A 12,895-nucleotide genomic window follows, 5' to 3' on the forward strand; every position below is an offset into this window, starting at 1 on the left:
TAGGTTAATTGGCTCCTAACAAAATTATCCCTCGTGTGTATGTGTGTGTGCATGTCATAGGGAATAGATTGTAAGCTCCACTGGGGCAGGGACGGATGTGAATGGCCGAATATTCTCTGTAATGCGCTGCGGAATATCTGTGCGTTATACAATTAACTGGTAATAAATAATAATAAATAAAGGATATAGATTTGTTTGGTCAGAGACCATCGCGACCATCGGGGCTTATGACGAGACCCTAGAGTAGGGTCTCACTTGTCGTAAGCCCTGGAGAGCTTCTGGCTCTGTCAGAGCCGGAAGCTCTCCACTGACATCACTTGTGATGTCAGTGGGGCCTCCCCCAAACGGTAGGCGTTCCCATGGGAAAGCCTCCGTTTGGGCTGCCACCCCCGTGGCCCGCCTTCCAAATGAGGCGAGCTGTCAATCAACATCGACAGCTCGCCCCCTTTGGAAAGAGACCCGCTACGACCAGCGCTGTCAGTCGTAGCAGGTCTCACGCATGCGCACGAGGGAGCCGGCTCCCTCGTGCGCATGTCCTCTGGCCAAACATCGAGGCAGCCTTGCAGTCGTAGACCATATGGCCGCCTCTGAATAAGGTCCTAAGTCCGGCTCAGGTCTTCCCGCTAGACTCTGTTCCCAGAATGAGGGAAAACATCATCATCCTGGTGTTGGATTCTTGCGAGATCCGGACTTTGCACATTTCGTGCCTCCCGCCCCAAAATCTTTACTCCAGTCCCAAAGAGGGTAGTGAGAGCTTGTGTCTCAGTCTCTAGTGTCTGTGGGAAAGTGGCATGGCTGCTCTGCTGTATTAGTCCAGTCCAGTGCTGCTGTGCTGCAGTATCAGTCTGGGGGTGACCTGCTCTGCTGTATCAGTCCAGTCCTATCCAGTCCAGTGGTGCTGTCCTGTGCTGTATATTAAGTCCATATAATTTTTACAGGGGCTGCCCTGTGTGGTGTAGGGGTACACTGCCCTGTGCTGTATATTCACTCCACTCTACTCTATTTAATTAATCCAAATAATTTTTACAGGGGTTATTCACTCCATAAAAATAATGCACTCCATAAAAACAATGGGGGACAAAAATTTGGAGGATAAAATAGGGAAAGATCAAGAACCACTTCCTCCTAGTGCTGAAGCTGCTGCCACTAGTCATGACATACTGTAGATGATTAAATGCCATCAATGTCATCTGCCAAGGCCGATGCCCAATGTCATAGTAGAGGGCATGTAAAATCCAAAGAGCCAAAGTTCAGTAAAATGACCCAAAAGATTAAATTTAAATCATCTAAGGAGAAACGTAAACTTGCCAATATGCCATTTACGACAAGTAGTGGCATGGAACAGCTAAAGCCCTGGCCAATGTTCATGACTAGTGGTTCAGCTTCACATGACAATGAAAGCCCTCCTCCTCCCACTAGAAAAATGAAGAGTTAAGCTGGAAAAAGCACAGCAAAATACTTGTGCATTCTAAGAAAATATCACAAATCCAAGGAGAGTCCAAGTGTGTCGGCAGTTGCGATGCCTGACCTTCCCAACACTGGACGGAAAGAGGTGGCTCCTTCCACCATTTGCATACTCTCTGCAAGTGCTGGTTGGAGCACCCACAGTCCAGTTGCTGATATTCAAATTGAAGATGTCACTGTTGAAGTACAACAGGATGAGGATATTGGTGTAGCTGGCACTGAGGAGGATGTTGGCAGTGTTGGAGGTGTTGTTGGAGTACACCAAAAAGTTTTTTTTGGATGCTACCCTGAAAACAGTACGTCAGAAAATCCAGAACTTGCGTACGGTGTACATCAAGGAGAAGAAGAAAGTGGATGATTCCAAGTGGTTTGGAGCAGGTACAGATGACCTCTATCATCCAACGCTGTGGTACTATAACATGATGAGCATCATCAGCGATCAGGAGCCACAATGCCAGTCTGTTGTCCTGATGGCAGAGCGAGAGGGAGAAGAGGAAGCAGCAGAAGTGAGTGGACCGTCTGAGGAACTTTTGGTAAGTATAGACACAGTTCATAAACCAAAACCTTTTTTATTTTTAAAGACAACACATATTAGATCAATCCCAAATGTCCACTATAGTCAGTTATCTCACAGACAGTCTTTCTGCCATGGCACCGCACCTGGTCCATTGAAATAGGCCATATACTCCTCCCTCACTTCTTTGGCATGTGCAGTCAATGTTGTTGGAATTGGAGGTGCAGACACTGATGTAAACTGGGCAATCTACTCCGGATGTCCTGCATCTTCTGGTCTAGCTGTGACTGGTCCTCATTTTTCCTTCGCAAAAAGTTATACAGCACACAGCACACCATCACGGCTCAGTCTATCTTGTCCACATGCAGGTTTATGGTGGTGTGGAAAATGCGAAACCGGTTACTCAGTATTCCAAACGCATTTTCTACAATGCGCCATGCCCGGGATAGATGATAGTTGTAGATTCTCTTCTCTCTGGTCAGGCCCCTCTGTACAAATGGCTTCATCACATGTTCATGTAAAGCAAAAGCCTCATCTGCGTAATGTAATTTAGGCTGTGCTTTGTCTCGTCCAGTGACGGCAAGTTGAGGGTTTTGTTGGTGAGTCTCTGATAAAATGCCGTCTGCTTGAAGGACCCACCATCTGAAGCACCCCATTCTTGCCAACATCCACAAACAAAAAGTTGTAGTTGGCATTCACCACTGCCATGAGAACGATGCTGAAGAAGCCTCTGTAGTTGTACTATTTTGATCCGGTGTTGGCAGGTGGGTTGATGTGTATATGTTTTCCATCAATGACTCCTCCGCAGTTAAGGAAATTCCAACATTGTTCAAACTCTTCAGCGATGCCCTTCCACTCATCCATGGTGTTTGGAAAACTAAAAAAGTAGTAAAAAATGGGTTAAAACATGATTATAATATATTTTTCTCTCTTCATTTTTTTCCTATATAGATTCCCACCCAAGAGCCTGATATGTCCTCAACTCCGGACATCAGTCTGATCAGGGATAGCAAGGTGGATAACCATTCAACCACCCCCCCACCAACCATTCAACCCCCCCCCCAACATCTTCCGCACCTCCCCAAAGGGAAAAAGAAAAGGCAGGGTAAAAAGCAGCAACATCAATACACAGAGCAGGAGGACATATTCATGCAACAAGCGGAACAAATCTTGCAAAAACAGCCAGACGACTTAGCATGGCACATATAAATAACACTATGCGTAAAATGAATGACCAAACAAAGAAGGATTTCCAGAGGCTGGTGTAGGAGCTCTTAATAAGGTCTCTAAATTCAAATTTACATGGGTCTACATTAGGGATGTGCAGGCTCGGATTTACTCGGATCTCGAAATGGCATTTTATTGGCTATCGCCTATCATGTGTTTTGGATAGCCAATATAATAACTCCGAATTTGCGGTAAAGTGGCGATAAGAACCGAGTAAATCCGAGTAAAACCGAGCCTGCACATCCCTAATCTACATGCATACTATATCAGACCCACTTCTGTACTCACCTGTCCCAACTGCCTCTGTGAGGCCCCCCCCAGACCAGGTGATGGTTACTCCCCCACCCAGTACATCGTCCACAAGCCAGGCTATTTACACTGCTCTGCTGGAGGCAGAAGATGATTTGCCCCATTATTCGTAAATGTAATGTGTTTTTTTTGTATTATTGTTGCCTGTACTATCACCAAATGTTATCACCCCCAACAGGTACTGTATGCTATACGGTGGTGATGATGCTGATTGGACAAGGTCAATACACACATGGCGCAAGTACAGATTAATGAGCTGGGGCCACAATCTGTACTTGTGCCATGTGGGTATTCAATCTGGCGTCTGACCCATCGTATAGCATACAGCAGCACCTATTGGGACTGATACAATTTGGTAATAATTATGTTTTCTACATTTTATATACATAATTTTAAATTTATATATTAAAAAAACACAAAACAATGTTATTTACTACTGAGCAGTGTTGTTGGCACAGCATTGTTAATCCAGCCGCATTGGCTAACAACACAGCAATATAGAGGCATATGTATCAAGGCTTGATGTGTGAGAAAATTGTGAAATTATATCACCAACCAATCAGCTTCTAACTTACATTTTGCAGACTGTGTTTAAGAAATGATAGTTAGGAGCTGATTGGTTGGTGATATAATGTCACAATTTTATCACACATCAAGCTACATATGCCCCATAAAGAGTTAAAAAAACACAAAAAAAATAGTTTTTCTTTCACAAGAAACAAATCTGTAGTGTGTTTTTTTTTCTTACCTTGCAATACTGGTACTGCAGCACTTTAACAATAGCCTTGCAGGTCTCTGGGATGATGACGCCCAATGTCTGAAGGGGAGATGAGGGTCCCAAACTTGAGGTCTTCCAGTGACCTTCCTGTAGCCAGGTAACTCAGGGTAGCCACCAGTCTCTCTTCAGCAGGGATTACCCTCCGCCACCTTGTGTCCTGTCTCTGGATGTGGGGGGTCACCAGATGAAGCAATTCCTGGAAGGTGGCGTCATCCATGCGCAGGTAATCGCGGTGGTCGTCCAGATTGTTCTCCTTGATCTCCATCAGCAGGGACATGTGAGAGTGAGTATCCCTTTACAGCAGCCACTCCTTGGTCCAGCATGCTCTCCTCCTTCGCTGGGCCCTCTCCTGAATCACCTTGACCCCAGCATGAGCGACCAACACTCTATACCGATAGGGAACCATCAGCACAGAATTCAGGAACAGGATAGAATGCAATTAGCACACACTTGCAGGTAGAACAGACTTTGTAAAAGGCAAGCCAAATACAAAGCAGAGCACAGTAGCAATGTACAGGGCTCAGCAGGTATACACCTAGCCTCACTAGTAGCAGAGCACAGTAGCAATGTACAGTGGTCAGCATGTACACACCTAGCCTCACTAGTAGCACAGCACAGTAATAATGTACAGGGCTCAGCAGGTACACACCTAGCCTCACTAGTAGCAGAGCACAGTAGCAATGTACAGAGCTCAGCAGGTATACACCTAACCTCACTAGTAGCAGAGCACAGTAGCAATGTACAGGGGTCAGCAGGGACACACCTAGCCTCACTAGTAGCAGAGCAGAATGTGCACAAGGTTAAAATGGTGCCTGCTTTTTATACCCGCTAGCTAGCCCCATCCATTATTTAAATTTCCAACCAATTGTGAGGATCCTCGTGTGTGGTTTGGTAAGCTCACGATCTATCGGGCACGATCTCACAATTTGGACTTCCAACACAATTCACGACAGATCATTAATCAAATTGGCGGCTTTTTAGACCTGATTGTGACCACGACTGCCGGGGAGCTCCCGGTGAGAGTTCAAGGGAAATCGTACACGATGTCGGATCGTGAGCACATCGCCAAGTGTGTAGGCACCTTTACTCCAATAATAATAATAATAACCTATAGCCCCTTTAGTAGAATTATAATAATTTGCCCCCTTTGGTGTAATAAATCTTCTTGTTGCCCCCTTAGTTTAAAAATAATCTGTAGCTGGTTTTGTAGAATAATAAAAATCTGTGCCCCTTTATTGGACTAAATCTTACATGTGTTTCTTTTGTCTGATAATAAAAATGTGTCCCAATTAATATAATAATTAATTTACGCCCATGAAACGGTCAGACACACCTGCATTTTTATAACCCCTTCTGTTTCCTCCTCCAAACACTGACTGCTTGTCACTCACTTTGCGCATGGATCCTCTGTGCTTCAGTAATTGCAAATCAATCGCTGCTCGTGCGCAGTTCAGCTTTCACGCACGCACAATGGCAAGCCATCACTCGATCTGCGTAAAAATCGCGTTACATCCATCTCTTAAACAGGCCCAATGTGTTGTACAGTATATACAGGGCCTGCTTGAGAGGCCCACGGAGACACTACCACCCTGGCACCTTTTCCACCACAGGGTCTGCGTCTTTATGCTAAAGCTGCGATCAATTCTCAGCCTACTGAGACACCCACTGGCTGCGGAGCTATTCCATCACGTCATGTACTAAGACGCACCATCGTAGTCCCATCAGTCACAACAGCAAGGATGGCACCTGACCTATAGCAGGAGCAGTTTCACCATCTGAACATGGCCTCCTATGTCAGCGGCACTCCACCTTATACGCAAGCCCTGGCCACGACATGTCCTCGTCTGGTAAACCACACCCATTACCTCCACGGAATGCCCTCTGTAATCTCTCTCACTGCATGCAAAGTGTGGAGAGAGGACAATGCTCTAGTCTAAGGGTTAAATCCTATTAGGTACGAATTGCGAGATGTGAAGTGCGAGTTGCGATTTTCACTTCAAATTCGCATAGAGAATTAATTTTGCAATCCAATTAGCAACTCGTACTGATCAGTCAGACTGAATTCGCAACTTTCCACTTGCACCTCCCTGAGGGAGAGAGATGGAAAGGAAAATCTTTATTTTAAGGTTAAAATGTTGGGACACTGGACCTCATTCAGAGTCGGTCGTAAGCGGCCACTCGGTCGTACGCCTAATGACCGAGAAACTGTATAAGGAAGCAATTGCGTGGCCGATCGGTTGCAACCAAAGTGACGCCCATACGTGAACAATGCACCTCCTCTAGCTAGCGAGTGATAGCAGCTAGCGATCGAGTCAATCTCTGTCAGTCGCTGTCAGTCGCTGTATGTTACTTATCTTCTGCTGGTTGTGTTGTGTGCAAAATACTCCAAAAATTACCAAAAAAACGCATAGAATAAGCCATCCCTATGAAATATATTTATTCTTATTATTCGCTAATGCAAACGCAGCTGAATCAATTACATGCCAATTAGCAGTGTTATTAGCTACAACAAACGATTATTAGCTGCTTGCATTGTGTGGCTCAAGATAGAAACATCACTCCGAACATCAGTAACATTCGATAGTATCGATTGTACTCTGGGGCTTGAGAGAGCACATACCCAACCTCAAGCTGTATGATCAGCCAGGCCTCTAACCTGCTCGCAGAGTGACGCTTTACTACTTCCGGCCTTCTATGTCGGTCGTAGCAGGAAAATTATGTACGCCCCTAAAACGCCCTGAAAACGGTGAGGAACGCCTGTGTTTTCAGACCACCACCCCCGTCACCACCCACAAACGGCCTTTCATGTCAATCAACTCTCGGAAGCCACTTCCTGCTCGTAAGCCGTACGATCGACAGCATTTTGATCGCAACTTCTCGTACGCACATGCGCACAACTAACCGTACACATGCGTGGTTTGGAAACATCGGATTTGTACGACCGAGCGGCCGCTTGCGACCGACTGTGAATGAGGTCCACTGTGCTGAACCCATTAGACAATTCATGGCTAGTTAGGCATTTGGAAGTTTTCAATTACATGAATTGCTCCTAAAATTACACGTCATTATTTGGAGTAAAAAAAAAATTTCTGTAACTTACCTCAAAATCAACTTTTTCGTTAGTTTAGGCACCCCAAAATTAATTACAATATTTTTTAAGTTGAAAAATAACTGTTTATATAATTTTTTTTCAATTTTTCAATGTGCCCTCAAAGTACCCCAAAATCACCCTTTTTGCTACTTTTTTTACATTTGTCGTTTAATTCGTCTGAGATTAAACAAAAAAGTTTGTTTTTTATAATTTTCTGGTATTTAAGAAAAACCCACAAATCAGCCATTTGACACCATTTCAAAACTTACAGTAACTTCCTAATGGCCACAAACAGCCGTCTATACGGTCCTGCTAACGAAATTATTCTTTTTGGGGGGTCCAGGATGGTCTCCCCACATTTTCATGCATCCCTCTCAAATCTCATTTGGCAATCAATTCACACCCCTCCGCTGCGAATCGTGCAAATAGGCATTTTTATTTGGATTGGAGAATTCTCGGGAGTGCGCTTCACGGTGAAGTGTGCGAGTTTTAAGAAACAAACTCGCTACTCACAATTGGTACCTAATAGGATTGACCCTCAAGAGCCTGATATAGATTTGCGCATAGAGTAAAGGGGCGTATCCACTATACGATATAATGAACGATTGAACGATAACATTGTCGCTCAATCGGTCATTACTGTGCAGTGGATATTGAGCCCACACTGAACCACATATTGTTCAGTGAGGGCACCCGCCCAAATCCCCAAACCTGCTCAACCTGACGATATCATCAGTTTGGACAGCAGGTTCGGGCGATGAGCAACAGCGTCAACAACCAGCGGGACAGTGCATCACTGGTCATTGACGGTATATCCACTGCACGATATTGCAGACGATGAACGATAACGATATTGTTATTGTTCAATTCGTCCAATTTACCGTGTAGTGGATATGCGCCTTTAGAAAGAATAAGTAACTGTGTATGTTGGTGACACCATGCAGCACTGTATCTGGGGCAGATTTAAATTGTTCAGAGAGATGTAGATTTGGGAGGGACGTGTCCAGACTGAAATCTAAATTGCAGCGTAAAAATAAAGCTGTCCAACATGTGTGGGCTACATGCATCAGCAGCCGGTATTTACCCTGCATGCATGGGAAAAAAAAGTATATATTTGCACCCCTTGCATTGCTACATGGCTTGTCCAGGCACAGAGTTACTGTACTTACTCTATTCCGAAATCTGAATCAGACCCTAAGCACGATGTGTGGGATTAATGATCCCTCTACGGGGATAGACCTGTGGGACACATCATTATATAAGGATGAGATGTCAGTGGTACAGAGAGACAGACATGGTGTGACACAGAGAGGATGAGGTAGGTTTTCACACTAAACAATAGAAGACAAACTCCTGATGAATGTACACAATGTACCAATATTAAGGGGTCTATTTACTAAGCAGTGTTAGGTGACAATGAGAAAAGTGATAAATTACCAGCCAATCAGCTCCTAACTGTCATCTCACAGGCTGTGTTTGAAAAATGACAGTTGGGAGCTGATTGGCTGGTACCTTATCACTTTTCACTCTGCTAACACTGCTTAGTACATAATAGGCACTTTGTGTAAATGTCTCGTCAGTGACTACTCAGTATATATTATACAGTGCAGTGTGGTCATCATCAGTGTATGCTTAGTATTAATATACAGACCAGTGTTATCATCAGGGTATAATCAGTGTGGTTATAATTATCCATACTTATTGTTGTCATAAGTATAGTGTGATCATTACTGAATAATAATACATAACTGGTAAAGATATATATGTAGAAAACAATAGGTGCGCTTCCCAACCAGTTAATATAAATCTCACACTGGCAGCTCCAATAAGCCGGATCTGTAACCTGCTGAAAATGTTCACAATGCCAGAAAGAATTGAAGTGCTTGTGTGAAATTAGGCACAAGTTATAAAAAAACTAATTTAATTTCAAATACACAGTTCATTTAGTGCAGATAAATGCAAAGCACTGCTAATGGTCTGCGTTAAAGCTCTAGATATCAATTGCATTAATGTACAATAGTATTTCCACATAGAAAATATTATACTAAGAAAAAAGAAAAAAGAAGAACCAATAAAACAAATATTAAAAGTAATCAATTAGGCCCTGATTCAGAACCGGACGCTCTGACCAGAGTGCTCGCTCTGAATCAGGGCCCACCTCCACTAATATGGAGCGTCCTCCTGGACGCTTGTATAGCTGTGGGTCACCACCCACAGCATATACGAGCGTGCAGGATGATGGTCGCGATGGTCTTGACCATCGCGACCATCGCCACTGCGAGCAGAAGCCTGCGGTTGAGTTTCTCAACCGCAAGGCCAGGAGTGATTTTGGCTCTATCAGAGCCAAAATCTCTCCCACTGACATCACTAGTGATGTCAGTGGGGCCGGCTTCTGACGGTAGGCATGCCCCTGGCACGCCCACCAAAGGGGGCGTGCTGTCAAAAACATCGACAGCACGCCCCCTTTGATCAGACACTACGAGCGAAGGAAAGTCCTTCACTCGTCGCGTCCCGCACATGCGTACGACGGAGCTCCCTCCGTCGTACGCATGCGCAGTGCAGACCATCGACCCACTTGCGAGCGGACAGCCGCTCGCGAATGTGTCTGAATCAGGGCCTTAGTTCGCTGAATGTCCTGTGCAATGGAACTTACTCTCAGGAAAGCAAATTATCATGCGTCCAATATTATTGATAAATGTCCTTAGGATATGTCCAAAGAGCAATTGCAAATGGGTACTGCGCTAAAATTATCAAGCCAAGCAATGTGTAAAATGTTTCCATACCATGTTTTTGATACATACTGTGCCCGCACTGTGTAGACACTTACTGGTGCAGAGTGTGTATACCAGTATGCCACCGCCCCTCCGTGGGGATGTGTCCTCACCGCTCATCAGCGGGAGTGTGTACCTGTATCTGTATGTGGTCTCTAGTGGGTCTTTATGAATGGTGGATTCCACTCGCCGGTTACAAGGCACGGTAAACCGGCTGGGCTATAGGTGATGAGATCACACTCAGGTGGATGTACCGCTGTGCGATGGGCTAGTAGTATGAAAGGAAAAAAGGCGGCAGTTCTTTTCACCCATCAGCGAACCAAAGGGCATATGTATCAAAGCTTGATGTGAGATAAAATTGTGAAATATATATCACCAACCAATCAGCTCCAAACTATCATTTCTTAAACACATGTAAAAAATGTAAGTTAGAAGCTGATTGGTTGGTGATATATATTTCACAATTTTATCTCACATCAAGCTTTGATACATATGCCCCCACATGTCTCAGCAAATAGAGCTACGCATAGAAATCCTTGACGCGTTTCGCCAAGTTTGTGCCGCCCGGTTTCCTCAGAAGGTGATGTCCATTGGGTCAGTTTAGGGTTTAAATAGCCGAGGTAATTCCAAAAGATGTCTAACAGCTGTTTCAACCACTCCCAACCGGCTACGTATGCACTGATAGAGAAACAATCACAAGTGTACAAAACAAGCTCATTATCTAAATACATTTAAAATGACATTTTTAAAGCCTAGAAATCTTTGTGTTACTCAGTTCACAAAAAAGAAATAAAATAAAAATAAAATAATTATAAACAGTTTTATACTCTTTGATTTTTGATTTTGATTAGCTTACAGACACTGACAGCAGTATATCCCTGTCTCAGACAAAGGAGATTAACCATTAAGTGACACATAATTAGTTTTTTTGAAAACAGCACAGGAACCAAGGGCTCCTATTCTTCTCTGGGACCGTGCAATTATTATACATGTAGACTAAAAAATAGACATGTATCGAATAATTAACACATATTATCACATCATAAGGAATCATTTTATAATTTAAGAACATACATTTTATTATTCAGGAAACATCTTAGGATGGATTTTTTCTATCACACAATATACATTCTCCCCCAGATATACACAGATTGGGCCAATCTGTAGTGAGAATCGTATGACAGGTTCTGCTCGCTATCAGACAATCGGCCAGCCTAGTTACAAGTAAAAAGGACATAATCAGATGGAGGGATCGCTACAACGAGAGTTTGCCTAGGGGGAAGTATTGAGGCAATCCAATAGTTCTTTCGTAGGCAAATCAGACACATCGGATCCCTCCCACCATCCCCCGCGGTGCATCCATCCTTCTGCGCATGCGCAAAAAGCACGCCAGTGGGGCTTCAGAGTCAAAGTGCCACTTTCACAGAGAGAGCAGTAGCGGATTTACCGCTAGACAACCCAGTTGGCCGCTTAGGGCCCAGCAGGTCCCAGGAGCCCATCGATAGTGCTGATTGATGGAGGACATTTCTAATCTCCAGTGGATCCCAAACTCCGCTGGAAATGTTGGAGTGCTGAGCTTGCTGAGTCCCGGGACCCCCGACAAGCTGTCAGTGATTAGACAGCTGCCGGGTGCCAGCTTCAGCACACGCCTGCATCATATTGTAATGTACGTGTTCACCATCATGGCGCATGCGCCTATGATGTCACACGTACTGTGAGAGAAGCCGGCCCGGGTGATCCTGATCCCTATAGTATGTGTACCTGATGCATGCTTGCCTACAGTACTTTTGAAAAAGCATTTCAGGGACAGTGTGTAAGCAGCACCTATGAGCGCAGCGGTAAAGTGGACGTGTACTGCTAAATCTGAGAGGTGTGACATACATGTGATAGGCGTGTACTGCTACATCTGAGAAGTGTTTCATACATTTGATAGGCCTGTACTGCTACATCTGAGAGGTGTGTCATATATGTGATAGGTGTGTACTGCTACATCTAAGAGGCATGTCATACATGTGATAGGCGTGCACAGCTACATCTGAGAAGCGTTTCATACATGTGATAGGCGTGTACTACTACATCTGAGAGGCGTGTCATACATGTGAGAGGCATGCACTGCTACATCTGAGAGGCATGTCATACATGTGATAGGCGTGCACTGCTACATCTGAGAGGCGTGTCATACATCTGAGAGGCGTGTCATAAACCTGACTTACATCCAAATGTAAATGAGCCTCAAAGCAATTACTAAGATCTATTTTTTGATGAAAACACACTGATACATTACAGAAAATACATGTAGCCATAGGGATCATTGTGCCTTATACCCAATGCAGGGAAATGATACTAATGATCCCAGTTGAATGTAAATATCTCTTTCTATTTTTATATATAATGTCTTTAAACTGGGGATAAGGTGCAATAAGGGAGACTACTGGGCTCTTCAGGGAGACAGTGAGATTGCTGCTATGTCAGGGAGTCTCCCTGACAATCAGGGAGAGTTAGCAAGTATGATCTGATGCAGCAGTTGCCAGTCTGCGCCTACCTGAAGTGTTTGTGTACCTGCTGCCTATTCAAAATGAAGGGGGGGGGGGGGTGCCGGTGGGGTGGAGAGGGCACATAAACTGACTGAGCCTGTCCCTGCTTGCCACAAATGGGGGAGGGGGTATACAATGACTGAGTTGTCCCTGCTTGCCACAAATGGTGGGAGGGGGGTATACAATGACCGAGCTTGTCCCTGCTTG

General features: G+C 44.5%; 1 pseudogene; it reads left to right on the plus strand.

Annotated features, from left to right (window-relative positions):
• The first annotated feature begins 1,691 nt into the window (after positions 1-1,691).
• The window catches only part of LOC148505899 (extracellular calcium-sensing receptor-like), a 31,157-nt pseudogene continuing 19,953 nt past the window's right edge, over positions 1,692-12,895 (plus strand).

The sequence above is a fragment of the Taudactylus pleione genome, unplaced genomic scaffold (assembly GCF_031769625.1).
Source record: "Taudactylus pleione unplaced genomic scaffold, aTauple2 ptg000435l, whole genome shotgun sequence".
Taxonomy (NCBI): domain Eukaryota; kingdom Metazoa; phylum Chordata; class Amphibia; order Anura; family Myobatrachidae; genus Taudactylus; species Taudactylus pleione.